Genomic DNA, 15,885 nt, shown 5'->3' with positions numbered 1-15,885 from the left:
ATTGACTACAGCTCAGCGTTCCACACCATAGTGCCCACGAAGCTCATCACTAAGCTAAGGACCCTGGGACTAAACACCTCCCTCTGCAACTGGATCCTGGACTTCCTGACGGGCTGCCCCCAGGTGGTAAGGGTAGGCAACAACATGTCTGCCACGCTGATCCTCAACACTGGGGCCCCTCAGGGGTGTGTACTTAGTCCCCTCCTGTACTCCCTGTTCACCCACAACTGCGTGGCCAAACACGACTCCAACACCATCATTAAGTTACGTTTGCTAACGACACAACAGAAAATCACATTGTAGGATTTTTAATGAATTTATTTGCAAATTATGGTGGAATATACATATTTTCACAGTATGTGTGCAGCTATAAAATTGATGTCTTTGTATAATGGACTTCAGAACGTTCTCGTGAATAAACACTTTGATTTTTGTAAACTGGGACTCTTGTTTGCTTCATTCAACCAGAATCTTGCAAACTATGGGTTGCAGACTGAGTAGATTAATTGAAGTTTATGGACATTGATAACAGAATTTTCCTAACAATAGCAGAGTCTGTAATGTATTTAAAAGAGACTGTTAATGTGGTGTATATAGCAGGAACTGTAAATGTGTAAATGTTTAAGGGGGGTCATAATGGTTAGGCACAACGCTACCTTCATACATTTTTTTTTTTACAGTTTCTGGTTTCCTGCGGACGAGTCCTGTGACACTGGTGGGGTTCGTATAGCAAAACGGACACCATCTTATTCGTCAGAATCTCCCCTTTCCATAAAGTGGTCATAATAGTTTTTAGGTCAAACCGTTCAGATGCTACAGATATCTTCTTTAGAAGACAGGTTTTGGGTATGTCCCATGGTCTGACAAACACCTCTCTAGTCCTGTCACCTTTGACCTCAGATGGGATGTCCCATGGTCTGACAAACACCTCTCTAGTCCTGTCACCTTTGACCTCAGATGGGATGTCCCATGGTCTGACAAACACCTCTCTAGCTCTGCCACCTTTGACCTCAGATGGGATGTCCCATGGTCTGACAAACACCTCTTTAGCTCTGCCACCTTTGACCTCAGATGCAGAAGTGCAACATCGACTGATGAGGTGAATTGATACGCATCCATTGCAAAACCCCCAGATATCCCTAGTTTAAACGGATGCATTTTGACGGGGATTGTTTTATTATGTTACTTAGATTGATGCACCAGTGTTGCAGAGACTATCCTGCAGGCAAAGGGAAGGTATTACAACCGAGAGAGGGCTGGAACCTGGTAGCCTGACACCCAATGCAAGTCCAACCGCAACCCCAAGAGACTTCATTAAGATTCAGGGAGGAGCACAGCACTTAGAAGGACTTGGAAGGAAAGATGAATCTGTTTTCACCAAGACCTCAGATTAGGATAAATCATTGTTAGATGGATTCAAACAGCGCCAGCAGAGAGAGTGAAAGGCTCCTCCTCCACAGCCAGAGACAGCGAAGAAGAAAACCACAAAGTGCACTTATAGTGTGTCTGTGTTGAGAGCGAAGCGAGATATAATTGTGCGTGTGCGTGTGTGTGTGTTGAGAGTGAGAGTTATAATGTTTGTGAGAGTTAACCTTGAATGAGGGTTTCAAATTTGGGGAAACGACCGTCTCTAATTGTTTTATATTTTTGACATTTTGTCAGGAAATGCAGCTCCGTCTCAGGTTCTGCTGTGGTGCAGTGGTTGCACAGCCTTTCCTCTACAGGAAGCCAGGTTTTCCTGTGTCTACCCTTCTCAATGACATGGCTGTGCTCACAGAGCCTGTACTTCGTCAAGGTTTTTCTAAGGTTTTGATCAGTAACCATGGTCAAATAGTTAACTATGGTGTACTGTTGATTTAGGGCCAGATAGCACTGTATTTCGCTTTGTGTTTGTGTTTCCCAATAAGTAATGTAGTTTTGTTTTGACTGTGTTGTAATTTGGTTTATCCTGATTGATTGGATGTTCTGGTCCTGAGGCTTCAGTGTGTTAGTAGAACATGTTAGTGAACTTAGCCCCAGGACCAGCTGGATGAGGGGACTGAGGCTTCAGTGTGTTAGTAGAACAGGTTAGTTAACTCAGCCTCAGGACCAGCTGGATGAGGGGACTGAGGCTTCAGTGTGTTAGTAGAACAGGTTAGTGAACTCAGCCCCAGGACCAGCTGGATGAGGGGACTGAGGCTTCAGTGTGTTAGTAGAACAGGTTTGTGAACTCAGCCCCAGGACCAGCTGGATGAGGGGACTGAGGCTTCAGTGTGTTAGTAGTACAGGTTAGTGAACTCAGCCCCAGGACCAGCTGGATGAGGGGACTGAGGCTTCAGTGTGTTAGTAGAACATGTTTGTGAACTCAGCCCCAGGATCAGCTGGATGAGGGGACTGAGGCTTCAGTGTGTTAGTAGAACAGGTTTGTGAACTCAGCCCCAGGACCAGCTGGATGAGGGGACTGAGGCTTCAGTGTGTTAGTAGAACATGTTTGTGAACTCAGCCCCAGGATCAGCTGGATGAGGGGACTGAGGCTTCAGTGTGTTAGTAGAACAGGTTTGTGAACTCTGCCCCAGGACCAGCTGGATGAGGGGACTGAGGCTTCAGTGTGTTAGTAGAACAGGTTTGTGAACTCAGCCCCAGGACCAGCTGGATGAGGGGACTGAGGCTTCAGTGTGTTAGTAGAACATGTTTGTGAACTCAGCCCCAGGATCAGCTGGATGAGGGGACTGAGGCTTCAGTGTGTTAGTAGAACAGGTTTGTGAACTCAGCCCCAGGACCAGCTGGATGAGGGGACTGAGGCTTCAGTGTGTTAGTAGAACAGGTTTGTGAACTCAGCCCCAGGACCAGCTGGATGAGGGGACTGAGGCTTCAGTGTGTTAGTAGAACAGGTTTGTGAACTCAGCCCCAGGACCAGCTGGATGAGGGGACTGAGGCTTCAGTGTGTTAGTAGAACAGGTTTGTGAACTCAGCCCCAGGACCAGCTGGATGAGGGGACTGAGGCTTCAGTGTGTTAGTAGAACATGTTTGTGAACTCAGCCCCAGGACCAGCTGGATGAGGGGACTGAGGCTTCAGTGTGTTAGTAGAACAGGTTTGTGAACTCAGCCCCAGGACCAGCTGGATGAGGGGACTGAGGCTTCAGTGTGTTAGTAGAACAGGTTAGTGAACTCAGCCCCAGGACCAGCTGGATGAGGGGACTGAGGCTTCAGTGTGTTAGTAGAACATGTTTGTGAACTCAGCCCCAGGACCAGCTGGATGAGGGGACTGAGGCTTCAGTGTGTTAGTAGAACAGGTTTGTGAACTCAGCCCCAGGACCAGCTGGATGAGGGGACTTGTTTCTTTGCTCAGCTCTTGGCATTGCAGGGCTTGGTAATGATTGGAGAGGAGCCGGTTGCCATGTAGACAGACGATGCACTCCGGAAACATCTGTATACTGTATTTTAGATGTTTCCAAAACTTAATTGCTCTTTTTTGAATTTGAATCTATGTCATGAAGAGCAGGTGTTCTTAATGATTTGTATACTCAGTGTATATACCACAGAACATTGGAGTAGGGGGCCGGTTGCCATGTAGACAGACGATGCACTCCGGGACATCTGGTAATCCTAAAATACATTTTCTTCCAATACGTCTGGCACTTAGATAGCAGAAAAGGTCATAAGAGCGTCAGCTTGGTTTGCCACACCCCCGCTTGTCGCATGACGACCTAACGACCCAGAAAAGAGGGGATGTTGTCAGGTTCAGATTGGTGACAGTCAGTATCTCTGGCTTGATGGGGGAGAACGTAGTGAAATGTCATATGTGCTTATCAATCATCTTCAATGCTGCAAAAATTCTCTCTCTCTCTCTCTCTCTCTCTCTCTCTCTCTCTCTCTCTCTCTCTCTCTCTCTCTCTCTCTCATTTTGTGGGCAGTGTGTTTCTGCAACTTGATTGGAGTCCACCTGTGGTAAATTCAATTGATTGCACATGATTTGGAAAGGCAAACTTTAAGGTCCCATAGTTGACAGTGCATGTCAGAGCAAAAACCAAGCCATGATGTCGACGGAATTGTCCGTAAAGCTCAGAGACAGGATTGTGTCAAAGCACAGATCTGGGGAAGGGTACCAAAACATTTCTGACGCTTTGAAGGTCCCGAGAACACAGTGGCCTCCATCATTCTGCAGTATTGAAGGTCCTCGAGAACACAGTGGCCTCCATCATTCTGAAATGGGAGAAGTTTGGAACAAGTTTGGAAGAAGAGCAATCGGAGAAGAAGGGCCTTGGTCAGGGAGGTCTAGAGTTCCTCTGTGGAGATGGGAGAACCTTCCAGAAGGACAAACATCTCTGCAGCATTCCACCTATCAGGCCTTTATGGTAGAGTGCCCAGAAGGACAAACATCTCTGCAGCATTCCACCAATCAGGCCTTTATTGTAGAGTGGCCTGACGGAAGCCACTCCTCTGTAAGAGCCACATGACAGCCTGCTTGGAGTTTGCCAAAAAAGCGCTGAAAGACTCTCAGACCATGAGAAACAAGGTTGTCTGGTCTGATGAAACCAAAATTGAACTCTTTGGCCTGAATTCCAGGCGTCACGTCAGGAGGAAACCTGGTACCATCCCCACGGTGAAGCATGGTGGTGGTAGCATCAGCAGCTGTGGGATGGTTTTCAGCGGCAGGGACTGGGAGACTAGTCAGGATCGAGACAAAGATTAACCAAGCAAAGTACCTCAGACTGGGGTGAAGGTTCACCTTCCTACAGGAAAAAGGCATTGAGCACACAGCATAGACAATGCAGGAGTGCCTTCGGTACAAGTTTCTGATTGTCCTTGAGTGCCCCAGCCATATCCCGGACTTGTACCCGGTCAAACATCTCTTGAAATACCTGACAATAGCTGTTTAGCAATGCTCACCTTCCAACTTGATAGAGCTGGAGAGGATCTGCAGAGGAATGGGAGAAATTCCCCAAAAGCAGGTGTGCCAAGCTTGTAACGTCATACCCAAGAAGATTTAAGGCTGTAATTGCTGCCAAAGGCGCTTAAATAAAATACTGGTTAAAGGTTTTTAAACTCGTTTTACTTTATCATTATGGGGTATTATGTGTAGGAAAAAAATATTTGATCCATTTTAGAATAAGGTTTTAACGTAACAAAATGAGGAAAAAGTCAAGGGGTATTTCCGAAGGCGCTGTATATAGCAATGTTATTTTTTATTGTTCTACATTATTCACAGTTTATTTCTTGTCACTATCTCATTATTATTTTTTATTTTTATCTTTAACTTTTGGAAAAGGACCCATAATTTAGCATTTTAATGTTAGTCTACACCAGTTGTTTACGAAGCTTGTGAGGGAATAACATGTATTTGATTGATTTCATATATTCTTTAAACGTATTTAAAACATGCTAATGTGTTTGCGCAGAAGGAACGCGGTGCATTGGAGGAACGGCCTACTTTCCATTGGAGGAACGGCCTACTTTCCACTGGAGGAACGGCCTACTTTCCACTGGAGGAACGGTCATTCCACTGGAGGAACATCTACTTTCCACTGGAGGAACGGTCTACTTTCCACTGGAGGAACGGCCTACTTTCCACTGGAGGAACGGTCTACTTTCCACTGGAGGAACGGTCTACTTTCCATTGGAGGAACGGCCTACTTTCCACTGGAGGAACGGTCTACTTTCCACTGGAGGAACGGCCTACTTTCCATTGGAGGAACGGCCTACTTTCCATTGGAGGAACGGCCTACTTTCCACGGCCTCTTTCCACTGGAGGAACGGCCTACTTTCCATTGGAGGAACGGTCTACTTTCCACTGGAGGAACGGCCTACTTTCCACTGGAGGAACGGTCTACTTTCCACTGGAGGAACGGTCTACTTTCCACTGGAGGAACGGTCTACTTTCCACTGGAGGAACGGCCTACTTTCCACTGGAGGAACGGTAAACTTTCCACTGGAGGAACGGTCTACTTTCCATTGGAGGAACGGTCTACTTTCCACTGGAGGAACGGCCTACTTTCCATTGGAGGAACGGTCTACTTTCCACTGGAGGAACGGCCTACTTTCCACTGGAGGAACGGTCTACTTTCCACTGGAGGAACGGTCTACTTTCCACTGGAGGAACGGCCTACTTTCCACTGTTCACATTATTCTACTTTCCACTGGAGGAACGGTCTACTTTCCATTGGAGGAACGGCCTACTTTCCACTGGAGGAACGGTCTACTTTCCACTGGAGGAACGGCCTACTTTCCATTGGAGGAACGGCCTACTTTCCATTGGAGGAACGGCCTACTTTCCATTGGAGGAACGGCCTACTTTCCACTGGAGGAACGGCCTACTTTCCACTGGAGGAACGGCCTACTTTCCACTGGAGGAACGGCCTACTTTCCACTGGAGGAACGGCCTACTTTCCATTGGAGGAACGGCCTACTTTCCACTGGAGGAACGGCCTACTTTTCTCATCTCAGACTAAAGCCAAGGCGTTATCCCCAACAACACTTCAGGGTTTTAGACATTTTGACTTCAGATTATGGAATTTAGCGACGTTTCTCAATTTTTTAAAGGGTTTTTAACACTCTAATTCTCAACATCTTTCAATTTCAAACTTTCTTCAAAAGTTAAGGTTTTGGATAGCGTTAGCTTTCATGTCATTTAAAAAAAAACTTAGTCATAAAAATAAAAAAAATGTACAAAATTACACGACCACACATTCACACGTTCATTTATGATACTTATCACCTCTCATCACACATTTACATTTACATTTAAGTCATTTAGCAGACGCTCTTATCCAGAGCGACTTACAAATTGGTGCATTCACACACACACACACACACACACACACACACACACACACACACACACACACACACACACACACACACACACACACACACACACACACACACACACACACACACACACACACACACACACACACACACGTTACATGGTGTTTGAAAGCAGTTGCATCCCCCTGTCTGCCTTGAGTAAAGAAGCCAACATTGTGTTATACTGCTCCCCACTGGTGGTACTATTGAGTACAGCATTGTGTTATACTGCACCCTGGTGGCAGTACTGAGTATTGCATGTTGTTATATATCTCCGTGGTGGTAGTACTGGGTACTGTATGGTGGAATTACTGAGTACTGAATGGTGGTAGTACTGAGTACTGAATGGTGGTAGTACTGAGTACTGAATGGTGGAAGCATTGAGCACTGTATAGTGATAGTACTGCCTACTGTATGGTGATAGTACTGCCTACTGTATGGTGATAGTACTGCCTACTGTATGGTGATAGTACTGCCTACTGTATTGTGGAAGCACTGACTGCTGTATGGTGATGGTACTGACTACTGCATGGTGGTAGTACTGACTACTGCATGGTGATGGTACTGACTACTGCATGGTGGTAGCACTGACTGCTGTATGGTGGTAGTACTGACTGCTGTATGGTGGTAGTACTGACTACTGTATGGTGGTGGTACTGACTACTGTATGGTGGTGGTACTGACTGCTGTATGGTGGTGGTACTGACTGCTGCATGGTGGTGGTACTGACTGCTGTATGGTGGTGGTACTGACTGCTGTATGGTGGTAGTACTGACTGCTGTATGGTGGTGGCACTGACTGCTGTATGGTGGTAGCACTGACTACTGTATGGTGGTAGTACTGCCTACTGTATGGTGGTGGTACTGACTGCTGTATGGTGGTGGTACTGACTGCTGCATGGTAGTGGTACTGACTGCTGTATGGTGGTGGTACTGACTGCTGTATGGTGGTGGTACTGACTGCTGTATGGTGGTGGTACTGACTGCTGTATGGTGGTGGTACTGACTGCTGTATGGTGGTGGTACTGACTGCTGTATGGTGGTGGTACTGACTACTGTATGGTGGTAGTACTGACTACTGTATGGTGGTGGTACTGACTGCTGTATGGTGGTGGCACTGACTGCTGTATGGTGGTGGTACTGACTACTGTATTGTAGTAGTAATATGCTGTATGGTGGTGGTACTGACTGCTGTATGGTGGTGGTACTGACTGCTGTATGGTGGTGGTACTGACTACTGTATGGTGGTGGTACTGACTGCTGTATGGTGGTGGTACTGACTGCTGTATGGTGGTGGTACTGACTACTGCATGGTGGTGATACTGACTACTGCATGGTGATGGTACTGACTACTGCATGGTGATGGTACTGACTACTGCATGGTGGTGGCACTGACTACTGTATGGTGGTGGCACTGACTACTGTATGGTGGTAGTACTGACTGCTGTATGGTGGTGGTACTGACTGCTGTCTGGTGGTGGTACTGACTGCTGTATTGGTGGTGGTACTGACTACTGTATGGTGGTGGTACTGACTACTGTATGGTGGTGGTACTGACTGCTGTATGGTGGTGGTACTGTATGGTGGTAGTACTGACTACTGTATGGTGGTGGTACTGACTACTGTATGGTGGTGGTACTGACTGCTGTATGGTGGTGGCACTGACTGCTGTATGGTGGTGGTACTGACTGCTGTATGGTGGCACTGACTGCTGTATGGTGGTGGTACTGACTACTGTATGGTGGTGGTACTGACTGCTGTATGGTGGTGGTACTGACTACTGTATGGTGGTGGTACTGACTGCTGTATGGTGGTGGCACTGACTACTGTATGGTGGTGGTACTGACTACTGTATGGTGGTAGTACTGACTGCTGTATGGTTGTGGTACTGACTGCTGTATGGTGGTGGTACTGACTACTGTATGGTGGTGGTACTGACTGCTGTATGGTGGTGGTACTGACTGCTGTATGGTGGTGGCACTGACTACTGTATGGTGGTGGTACTGACTGCTGTATGGTGGTGGTACTGACTGCTGTATGGTGGTGGTACTGACTACTGTATGGTGGTGGTACTGACTGCTGTATGGTGGTGGTACTGACTGCTGTATGGTGGTGGTACTGACTGCTGTATGGTGGTGGTACTGACTGCTGTATGGTGGTGGTACTGACTGCTGTATGGTGGTGGTACTGACTACTGTATGGTGGTGGTACTGACTGCTGTATGGTGGTGGTACTGACTACTGTATGGTGGTAGTACTGACTACTGTATGGTGGTGGTACTGACTACTGTATGGTGGTGGTACTGACTGCTGTATGGTGGTGGCACTGACTGCTGTATGGTGGTGGTACTGACTGCTGTATGGTGGCACTGACTGCTGTATGGTGGTGGTACTGACTACTGTATGGTGGTACTGACTGCTGTATGGTGGTGGTACTGACTACTGTATGGTGGTGGTACTGACTGCTGTATGGTGGTGGCACTGACTGCTGTATGGTGGTGGTACTGACTGCTGTATGGTGGCACTGACTGCTGTATGGTGGTGGTACTGACTACTGTATGGTGGTGGTACTGACTGCTGTATGGTGGTGGTAGTGACTGCTGTATGGTGGTGGTACTGACTGCTGTATGGTGGTGGCACTGACTGCTGTATGGTGGTGGCACTGACTACTGCATGGTGGTGGTACTGACTGCTGTATGGTGGTGGTACTGACTGCTGTATGGTGGTGGCACTGACTGCTGTATGGTGGTGGTACTGACTACTGCATGGTGGCACTGACTGCTGTATGGTGGTGGCACTGACTGCTGTATGGTGGTGGCACTGACTACTGTATGGTGGTAGTACTGACTGCTGTATGGTGGTGGTACTGACTACTGTATGGTGGTGGTACTGACTGCTGTATGGTGGTGGCACTGACTGCTGTATGGTGGTGGTACTGACTGCTGTATGGTGGCACTGACTGCTGTATGGTGGTGGTACTGACTGCTGTATGGTGGTGGTACTGACTACTGTATGGTGGTGGTACTGACTACTGTATGGTGGTGGTACTGACTACTGTATGGTGGTGGTACTGACTGCTGTATGGTGGTGGTACTGACTGCTGTATGGTGGTGGTACTGACTGCTGTATGGTGGTGGCACTGACTGCTGTATGGTGGTGGTACTGACTACTGCATGGTGGCACTGACTGCTGTATGGTGGTGGCACTGACTGCTGTATGGTGGTGGCACTGACTACTGTATGGTGGTAGTACTGACTGCTGTATGGTGGTGGTACTGACTGCTGTATGGTGGTGGTACTGACTGCTGTATGGTGGTGGTACTGACTGCTGTATGGTGGCACTGACTGCTGTATGGTGGTGGCACTGACTGCTGTATGGTGGTGGTCCTGACTACTGTATGGTGGTAGTACTGACTGCTGTATGGTGGTGGTACTGACTACTGTATGGTGGTAGTACTGACTGCTGTATGGTGGTGGTACTGACTGCTGTATGGTGGTGGTACTGACTGCTGTATGGTGGTGGTACTGACTACTGTATGGTGGTGGTACTGACTACTGTATGGTGGTGGTACTGACTGCTGTATGGTGGTGGCACTGACTGCTGTATCGTGGTGGTACTGACTGCTGTATGGTGGTGGTACTGACTACTGTATGGTGGTGGTACTGACTGCTGTATGGTGGTGGCACTGACTGCTGTATGGTGGTGGTACTGACTGCTGTATGGTGGTGGCACTGACTGCTGTATGGTGGTGGTACTGACTGCTGTATGGTGGTGGTACTGACTACTGTATGGTGGTAGTACTGACTGCTGTATGGTGGTAGTACTGACTACTGTATGGTGGTAGTACTGACTACTGTATGGTGGTAGTACTGACTGCTGTATGGTGGTAGTACTGACTACTGTATGGTGGTAGTACTGACTACTGTATGGTGGTAGTACTGACTGCTGTATGGTGGTAGTACTGACTACTGTATGGTGGTAGTACTGACTACTGTATGGTGGTAGTACTGACTGCTGTATGGTGGTAGTACTGACTACTGTATGGTGGTAGTAATATGACGTATGGTGGTAGTACTGAGTTATGTATAGTGATAGTAGTGAGTACTGTATAGTGGTAGTATTGAGTACTGTATGGTGGTAGTACTGACTACTGTATGGTGGTAGTACTGACTGCTGTATAGTGATAGTAGTGAGTACTGTATAGTGGTAGTATTGAGTACTGTATGGTGGTAGTACTGACTAGTGTATTGTAGTAGTAATATGCTGTATGGTGGTGGTACTATGCTATATAGTGGTTGTAAGGTACTGTATAGTGATAGTAGTGAGTACTGTATAGTGGTAGTATTGAGTACTGTATAGTGGTAGTACTGACTACAGTATTGTAGTAGTAATATGCTGTATGGTGGTAGTACTATGCTACATAGTGGTTGTAAGGTACTGTATAGTGATAGTAGTGAGTACTGTATAGTGGTAGTACTGACTAATGTATGGAAGTACTATTGATTACTGTATAGTGGTAGTAGTGAGGACTGTATAGTGGTAGTACTGGGTACTGTATAGTGGTAGTACTGGGTACTGTATGGTGGAATTACTGAGTACTGAATGGTGGTAGTACTGAGTACTGAATGGTGGTAGTACTGAGTACTGAATGGTGGAAGCATTGAGCACTGTATAGTGGTAGTACTGATTACTGTATGGTGATAGTACTGCCTACTGTATGGTGATAGTACTGCCTACTGTATGGTGGTAGAACTGACTACTGCATGGTGGAAGCACTGACTGCTGTATGGTGATGGTACTGACTACTGCATGGTGGTGGCACTGACTACTGTATGGTGGTGGTACTGACTACTGTATGGTGGTGGTACTGACTACTGTATGGTGGTGGTACTGACTGCTGTATGGTGGTGGTACTGACTGCTGCATGGTGGTGGTACTGACTGCTGTATGGTGGTGGTACTGACTGCTGTATGGTGGTAGCACTGACTGCTGTATGGTGGTGGCACTGACTGCTGTATGGTGGTAGCACTGACTACTGTATGGTGGTAGTACTGCCTACTGTATGGTGGTGGTACTGACTGCTGTATGGTGGTGGTACTGACTGCTGTATGGTGGTGGTACTGACTACTGTATGGTGGTGGTACTGACTGCTGTATGGTGGTGGCACTGACTGCTGTATCGTGGTGGTACTGACTGCTGTATGGTGGTGGTACTGACTACTGTATGGTGGTGGTACTGACTGCTGTATGGTGGTGGCACTGACTGCTGTATGGTGGTGGTACTGACTGCTGTATGGTGGTGGCACTGACTGCTGTATGGTGGTGGTACTGACTGATGTATGGTGGTGGTACTGACTACTGTATGGTGGTAGTACTGACTGCTGTATGGTGGTAGTACTGACTACTGTATGGTGGTAGTACTGACTACTGTATGGTGGTAGTACTGACTGCTGTATGGTGGTAGTACTGACTACTGTATGGTGGTAGTACTGACTACTGTATGGTGGTAGTACTGACTGCTGTATGGTGGTGTACTGACTACTGTATGGTGGTAGTACTGACTACTGTATGGTGGTAGTACTGACTACTGTATGGTGGTAGTACTGACTGCTGTATGGTGGTAGTACTGACTACTGTATGGTGGTAGTAATATGACGTATGGTGGTAGTACTGAGTTATGTATAGTGATAGTAGTGAGTACTGTATAGTGGTAGTATTGAGTACTGTATGGTGGTAGTACTGACTACTGTATGGTGGTAGTACTGACTGCTGTATAGTGATAGTAGTGAGTACTGTATAGTGGTAGTATTGAGTACTGTATGGTGGTAGTACTGACTAGTGTATTGTAGTAGTAATATGCTGTATGGTGGTGGTACTATGCTATATAGTGGTTGTAAGGTACTGTATAGTGATAGTAGTGAGTACTGTATAGTGGTAGTATTGAGTACTGTATAGTGGTAGTACTGACTACAGTATTGTAGTAGTAATATGCTGTATGGTGGTAGTACTATGCTACATAGTGGTTGTAAGGTACTGTATAGTGATAGTAGTGAGTACTGTATAGTGGTAGTACTGACTAATGTATGGTGGTGGTACTGACTGCTGTATGGTGGTGGTACTGACTGCTGCATGGTGGTGGTACTGACTGCTGTATGGTGGTAGCACTGACTACTGTATGGTGGTAGTACTGCCTACTGTATGGTGGTGGTACTGACTGCTGTATGGTGGTGGTACTGACTGCTGCATGGTGGTGGTACTGACTGCTGTATGGTGGTGGTACTGACTGCTGTATGGTGGTGGTACTGACTGCTGTATGGTGGTGGCACTGACTGCTGTATGGTGGTAGTACTGACTGCTGTATGGTGGTGGTACTGACTGCTGTATGGTGGTGGTACTGACTGCTGCATGGTGGTGGTACTGACTGCTGTATGGTGGTAGCACTGACTACTGTATGGTGGTAGTACTGCCTACTGTATGGTGGTGGTACTGACTGCTGCATGGTGGTGGTACTGACTGCTGTATGGTGGTGGTACTGACTGCTGTATGGTGGTGGTACTGACTGCTGTATGGTGGTGGCACTGACTGCTGTATGGTGGTGGTACTGACTACTGTATTGTAGTAGTAATATGCTGTATGGTGGTGGTACTGACTGCTGTATGGTGGTGGTACTGACTGCTGTATGGTGGTGGTACTGACTACTGTATGGTGGTGGTACTGACTGCTGTATGGTGGTGGCACTGACTGCTGTATGGTGGTGGTACTGACTACTGCATGGTGGTGGTACTGACTACTGCATGGTGATGGTACTGACTACTGCATGGTGATGGTACTGACTACTGCATGGTGGTGGCACTGACTACTGTATGGTGGTGGTACTGAGTACTGTATGGTGGTAGTACTGACTGCTGTATGGTGGTGGTACTGACTGCTGTATGGTGGTGGTACTGACTGCTGTATGGTGGTGGTACTGACTGCTGTATGGTGGTGGTACTGACTGCTGTATGGTGGTGGTACTGACTACTGTATGGTGGTGGTACTGACTGCTGTATGGTGGTGGTACTGACTACTGTATGGTGGTAGTACTGACTACTGTATGGTGGTGGTACTGACTACTGTATGGTGGTGGTACTGACTGCTGTATGGTGGTGGCACTGACTGCTGTATGGTGGTGGTACTGACTGCTGTATGGTGGCACTGACTGCTGTATGGTGGTGGTACTGACTACTGTATGGTGGTAGTACTGACTGCTGTATGGTGGTGGTACTGACTACTGTATGGTGGTAGTACTGACTGCTGTATGGTGGTGGTACTGACTGCTGTATGGTGGTGGTACTGACTGCTGTATGGTGGTGGTACTGACTGCTGTATGGTGGTGGCACTGACTGCTGTATGGTGGTGGTACTGATTGCTGTATGGTGGTGGCACTGACTGCTGTATCGTGGTGGTACTGACTGCTGTATGGTGGTGGTACTGACTACTGTATGGTGGTGGTACTGACTGCTGTATGGTGGTGGCACTGACTGCTGTATGGTGGTGGTACTGACTGCTGTATGGTGGTGGCACTGACTGCTGTATGGTGGTGGTACTGACTGCTGTATGGTGGTGGTACTGACTACTGTATGGTGGTAGTACTGACTACTGTATGGTGGTAGTACTGACTGCTGTATGGTGGTAGTACTGACTACTGTATGGTGGTAGTACTGACTACTGTATGGTGGTAGTACTGACTACTGCATGGTGGTGGCACTGACTGCTGTATGGTGGTGGTACTGACTGCTGTATGGTGGTAGTACTGACTACTGTATGGTGGTGGTACTGACTACTGTATGGTGGTAGCACTGACTCCTGTATGGTGGTAGTACTGACTCCTGTATGGTGGAAGCACTGACTCCTGCATGGTGGTGGTACTGACTACTGTATGGTGGTGGTACTGACTGCTGTATGGTGGTAGTACTGACTACTGTATGGTGGTAGTCATATGACGTATGGTGGTAGTACTGAGTTATGTATAGTGATAGTATTAAGTAATGTATGGTGGTAGTATTGAGTACTGTATGGTGGTAGTACTGACTACTGTATGGTGGTAGTACTGACTGCTGTATAGTGATAGTAGTGAGTACTGTATAGTGGTAGTATTGAGTACTGTATGGTGGTAGTACTGACTAGTGTATTGTAGTAGTAATATGCTGTATGGTGGTGGTACTATGCTATATAGTGGTTGTAAGGTACTGTATAGTGATAGTAGTGAGTACTGTATAGTGGTAGTATTGAGTACTGTATAGTGGTAGTACTGACTACAGTATTGTAGTAGTAATATGCTGTATGGTGGTAGTACTATGCTACATAGTGGTTGTAAGGTACTGTATAGTGATAGTAGTGAGTACTGTATAGTGGTAGTACTGACTAATGTATGGAAGTACTATTGATTACTGTATAGTGGTAGTAGTGAGGACTGTATAGTGGTAGTACTGGGTACTGTATAGTGGTAGTACTGGGTACTGTATGGTGGAATTACTGAGTACTGAATGGTGGTAGTACTGAGTACTGAATGGTGGTAGTACTGAGTACTGAATGGTGGAAGCATTGAGCACTGTATAGTGGTAGTACTGATTACTGTATGGTGATAGTACTGCCTACTGTATGGTGATAGTACTGCCTACTGTATGGTGGTAGAACTGACTACTGCATGGTGGAAGCACTGACTGCTGTATGGTGATGGTACTGACTACTGCATGGTGGTGGCACTGACTACTGTATGGTGGTGGTACTGACTACTGTATGGTGGTGGTACTGACTACTGTATGGTGGTGGTACTGACTGCTGTATGGTGGTGGTACTGACTGCTGCATGGTGGTGGTACTGACTGCTGTATGGTGGTGGTACTGACTGCTGTATGGTGGTAGCACTGACTGCTGTATGGTGGTGGCACTGACTGCTGTATGGTGGTAGCACTGACTACTGTATGGTGGTAGTACTGCCTACTGTATGGTGGTGGTACTGACTGCTGTATGGTGGTGGTACTGACTGCTGTATGGTGGTGGTACTGACTACTGTATGGTGGTGGTACTGACTGCTGTATGGTGGTGGCACTGACTGCTGTAT

General features: G+C 47.1%; 1 long non-coding RNA gene across 1 annotated transcript; it reads left to right on the top strand.

Annotated features, from left to right (window-relative positions):
- Nucleotides 1-2,087: 2,087 nt before the first annotated feature.
- Nucleotides 2,088-3,219, top strand: LOC127912989 (uncharacterized). The gene is made up of 3 exons (XR_008084319.1): nt 2,088-2,267; nt 2,536-2,602; nt 2,737-3,219. It is a non-coding gene; the product is annotated as an uncharacterized LOC127912989 (long non-coding RNA).
- The last annotated feature ends 12,666 nt before the right edge of the window (nt 3,220-15,885 follow it).

Source organism: Oncorhynchus keta, chromosome 28 (genome assembly GCF_023373465.1).
Source record: "Oncorhynchus keta strain PuntledgeMale-10-30-2019 chromosome 28, Oket_V2, whole genome shotgun sequence".
NCBI lineage: Eukaryota > Metazoa > Chordata > Actinopteri > Salmoniformes > Salmonidae > Oncorhynchus > Oncorhynchus keta.
Note: the sequence above shows the minus strand (reverse complement) of the source record. Positions and strands in the feature narration are given on the sequence as shown.